This window comes from Zootoca vivipara, chromosome 1, assembly GCF_965207765.1.
Source record: "Zootoca vivipara chromosome 1, rZooViv2.hap1.1, whole genome shotgun sequence".
NCBI lineage: Eukaryota > Metazoa > Chordata > Lepidosauria > Squamata > Lacertidae > Zootoca > Zootoca vivipara.
The window spans coordinates 78,555,102-78,559,843 of NC_142582.1; the positions used below are offsets into that span (position 1 = coordinate 78,555,102).

Consider the following 4,742-nt stretch of genomic DNA (forward strand, 5'->3'; position numbering starts at 1 on the left):
TCTACTTAGCAAACTGATTATCTGTTTTGTCTGCAAAGTGGTAGACAAGCCAGCTGTCGGTGTTTGAAAATGGGAACATTTGTTGAGCCATGAAGGGGTCCCTGCATGGTTACCACGGAATGGACGTTGGCCCTGCTCTCTGGATGTCTATGCATTGGCATAGATGTCTGCACCTGCACATAGGTTTCAATAATGCAGGTGTCTGTGCCAGCGCACGTCAATGGAACGGGGTTAGCTGATCATAATAATAATAATAATAAATAAATTATTTATACCCTGCCCACCTGGCTGGGTTTCCCCAGCCACTCTGGGCGGCTTCCAACAGAAGAATAAAATAATCGATCAAAGATTAAAAGCCTCCCTAAACAGGGCTGCCTTCAGATGTCTTCTAAAAATCTGGTAGCTGTTTTTCTCTTTGACATCTGATGGGAGGGCTTGGTTCCCTGCAACTTGGCTTCTCGCAACGAGGGAACCGCCAGAAGGCCCTTGGTACTGGACCCCAGTGTCCGGGCAGAATGCTGGGGGTGGAGACGCTCCTTCAGGTATACTGGACCGAGGCTGTATAGGGCTTTAAACAGCACTTTGAACTGTGCTCGGAAACGTACTGGGAGCCAATGTAGATATTTCAAGACTGGTGTTATGTGGTCTCGGTGGCCGCTCCCTGTCACCAGTCTAGCTGCTGCATTCTGAATTACGGTAGTTGTAGTTTCTGGGTCACCTTCAAAGGTAGCCCCACGTAGAGCATATTGCAGTAGTCCAAGCGGGAGATAACTAGAGCATGCATCACTCTGGCGAGACAGTCTGCAGGCAGGTAGGGTCTTAGCCTGCATTCCAGATGGAGCTGATAGACAGCTGCCCTGGACACAGAATTGACCTGCGCCTCCATGGATTGCTGTGAGTCCAAAATGACTCCCAGGCTGCGTACCTGGTCCTTCAGGGGCACAGTTACCCCATTCAGGACCAGGGAGTCCTCCACACTTGACCGCCTCCTGTCCCCCCAAAACAGTACTTCTGTCTTGTCAGGATTCAACCACAATCTGTTAGCCGCCATCCATCTGCTCTTTTTCTCTTTCTAGCAAACTACCATTACTATGCCAGGGAAAGGCGAGGTCTTTCTGCGTGAAGTCCCCAAGCTCCTCTCCGCCTCAGAGAGGTCACAGCTTCCTTCCTTCCTGCTCTTCAAGTTCTCACTTCAAAAGCAGAGACTTCCCACGAGAACAATTGTCCAATTATATCTGTGTAAAACAGTCAATAATCTATTTCTTTGCTGCTAGATAAAGCTGAGCAAATCTGCTGAATCTATTGGGGGGTGGGGGGTGGGAGAGTGTATTGAGGGCAGCTGATGCTCGACAATGACCCTTTGTTGAGCGGCATAGAAAGAGGTTATCCCTGAAGGACAATGACTAGCAATCCCACAGGGAAGTTTTACCTGTTGTCTTGCCTGAAGGCTGATACAAGTCCTGTGGTGGGCTTATTTATTGAAAATAGGTAGGCAGCAGGAGCTGGGAGATAATGACTTCTCTCACACGGATGCATGCTGGGTGTGCGGCTAACCTCTTTTGAGTGCTTCTAGAATTGCAAGCACTGCAGTCTACTAATGGGTAGCATAAACTGTAGCACTGGCCCTTGCAAAAAGGGGCGACTTGTTTTTAAAATGTGTTTAGCTCTTAACTGGGCTCAGGAGTAGGAAATTACACAATGGATGTTGAAATGCAGGCTGGGTGAGAAGTTGTCATTTGAGTAATGGATGCTTTATTTCCTGTTTTTGCTAAAAGCTAGAGCTCAGCATAATTAGCAGGCGAGAAAGCCAGCTTGGCAGCCAAACAAAAAAAGCACATTTTGGGGCTCCTGAGCCAATTAAAATTGTTTATATAGCCACTGAGCAATATTTTTCACCAAACAATTAGAGCTCGGAGTATTCATCATAACAAAGTTCGGCCAGCTGTTAAAGGACCCGATTCTGTGAAATGCGAGCACAAAAATACATGGTGGGAAGCAGCCAGTTCTTTCAGTAAATTCTGCTGTGTTATGTTGAACTGACGATTATCTTTTGGTGGCACCATTTCAAGCAGCAGGCCCAGAAGCTGAGTAATCGAGTGATGATAGATTAAGTGAAGTTCATGCATGCGGAAACTGGCCCTGAAACTTGGTACATCAGGAGATTTCAGGGTAGAAGCACACAAGGGTTCTTTCAAGAGACAGGCGCTGTCCACCTGGTCCTTCCACAGCCTGTGCACTGCAGCACACACACTTGTGTGAGTTAAGGAAAAGCCATGCAGATAGCTTCAGAATCAATACTTGGACCTAGTCCAGATGTTCAGCTTTTTCTCTCACAACTGTCCTTGAGGAGGCACTCATTTAGGAAACATAAAGTGTTACATAAAAATCCCGGTGAAGAATTCAGTGAACATCATCACAGTAGCATCTCTCTTAGGAAGCTCTGGGCTGGTCCAGACATAGCACTAAATTATGGTTTAGTATTATGTGAATGAATCTGAACAAGCCTCAGGCTTGCAGCCTCCTCTCTTCCTTTGATACTGTCACCAGAAACATATGCTTCCATTTTTAAACTAACCAGAGTTCTCTGTTACATTTGAGCTCAGGGAACTTTTCTTAGTTTAGACCCGCCCACCCCTTGTGTTTGAGGCCATTATCTATGGTGTCTGAGCAGTGATGGGCTCTTTCACACAGGTTGCCACTTGATGCTGTTTTGAGTTGTGAGCATGGGTGTGTAAACAGGGTCTCAGACATCACCAGAGCACTGTGCCCTCTTTAGTACTGTGGACATCCCAGTCCAGTTCTAACAGTGTTCTGGGGCCCCAGTGCATTGTGGTTAATAAGGTTGTCAACTCTTGTCTCCAAAGAAAGCTACGATCTTTAATTGCTGTCTGGAAGTATCAGAACTGAACTGCAAGCAGTCTCCAAGTGGGAGCCAGAAGCTGTAAGCCAAGAGTCAAGTCGGGGTCAGAGCCAGGAAACTAAACACACCATGAATGAGAACTAGGCAAAGTCCTTGCCGGAACAGGAAGCCTTTATAACCCTTCCTATTAAGAAAAGCCAGTGGTATCATCTACAGAATGTGTAGGAGCATAAGCAAATGCACTAACTGAAATGGTTTAGAAGTTTTGTGTGCACATTTGTTTTGTTGTATTGATGCTCAAAGAAAGTTATATCAGGAAATCATTACAAGTGAGACTTGCAACAAAACATTGCAGCATGGAATGCTGCTATTCAGTGTTGTTATGACCAACCCGACATCCTTTCTTCCATTCCATTCCATTCCGTTCCATTCATTACACTCTCTCACTCTCTCTCTCTCTCTCTCTCTCTCTCTCTCTCTCTCTCTCTCTCTCTCTCTCTCCTGTTCCCCCAACCCCTCCCAAGTCAGTCAGGATTCTATGCTTACTGAGCATGCTCTGTCTTTATTAAGCTGTTTGGGGCGTTTCCCCATTAGGTACCCTGCCCTGAATATTTTTGGAAACTGGGGTTCCCTCCAAGCCTAATACCCCCCTCTTTGAGAATCATTTCATCATTAGTATAGGACAACTTTTTTTGCTCACTAGAATCTACTCCATGGGGTCCCTTAAGGAGGCTAGTTTGCTTCCTTTATTATTTAACATCAATAAGTCTCTAGGAAATATCATTCAGATGAGTGGAACAAGGTGTCATCAATATGTAGGTGCAGTATGGAAAGTAGAGCCCTGGCAGTCTCAGACCTGGAAGGTTTAGGTTCAAATCCCCATTCAGTCATGGAGGTCATTGAGTGACACTGGGCCAGACACTGCCTTTCAACCTAACTACCTCACAGGATAGTCATGAGGGTAAAAGGGCAGAAAGAACAATGTTTGTTTTGAAGGTAGTGTGTGGGGATGGTGATGATTCAACCCGTCAAGGAACTGCAGCTTCAGACAACTGCAGTCCAGTGGATGAGAGTAAACAGACATTTACTTCATACAAATGGGATTTGGTGCAAGTGAGGAGATGTGGTAGCAGCAGGACCCCGCCTTTGGTGGGAGGGAGGAGGCAGCAACTTCCTGTTTCACCTCAGGTGGCAAAATGGGATGGGCCACCCCTAGCAGCAGGTACTGCAGTGCAAAAAGCACGTTAGAAAACAGAACAAAAGCACCAGCATTATAATCAGGAGAATGTAACACAATATTCCCCATGGCTAAGTACACCCCCAATCTCTGTGCACAGTCCGCAGGTGTATGGCTAAAAGTAGCTGAGTGTGTGCTCTTCTTTTTAGAAACACTTTGCCCTGTTGACTTAATCTGAGCTTCATATATTTGTTTGACTGTGTTGCATATTTTGCTTTCAAACTGGCATGGGAAGGGGAGCCTCAGGAAAGTTTGATCAACACAAAAACACTAGGTGGGTGTTTGTTTTGACTTGTTGCTTGCCTGGGAGGGAAAGTTAGAAAAACCAAAGTGGGGGAACCAATGGTTTTGCAATGTCTTTCATACGGTCCTTTCCCAAGAAAAGGGATTTTCAGAAGGTTGCCCCTCGTGCTGTCTTGGGAAAGGTACATTCTGATATCAAACTTAACAAAAGCCAAAGCCAAAAGATACTATCACTGTAAATATTCTTGCTCCAACTTGAGAATTCCTGCTATTCATTAGGAATTTCCCATATCAAAAACCCCATGGCCTCTTACTATCATTATATGATATGCTAATTATAGTGTTTATCAAATACCTAATTAGTATTCTATGCTACCACTCTGTAAGGTACATTGCTACAGA

At 45.3% G+C, this 4,742-nt stretch overlaps 1 protein-coding gene across 12 annotated transcripts in view; it reads left to right on the plus strand.

Moving 5' to 3' along the window:
- The window catches only part of LOC148687636 (uncharacterized), a 57,019-nt gene that overhangs the window by 45,838 nt on the left and 6,439 nt on the right, over nt 1-4,742 (plus strand). The gene's annotated exons all lie outside the window — the stretch shown is intronic.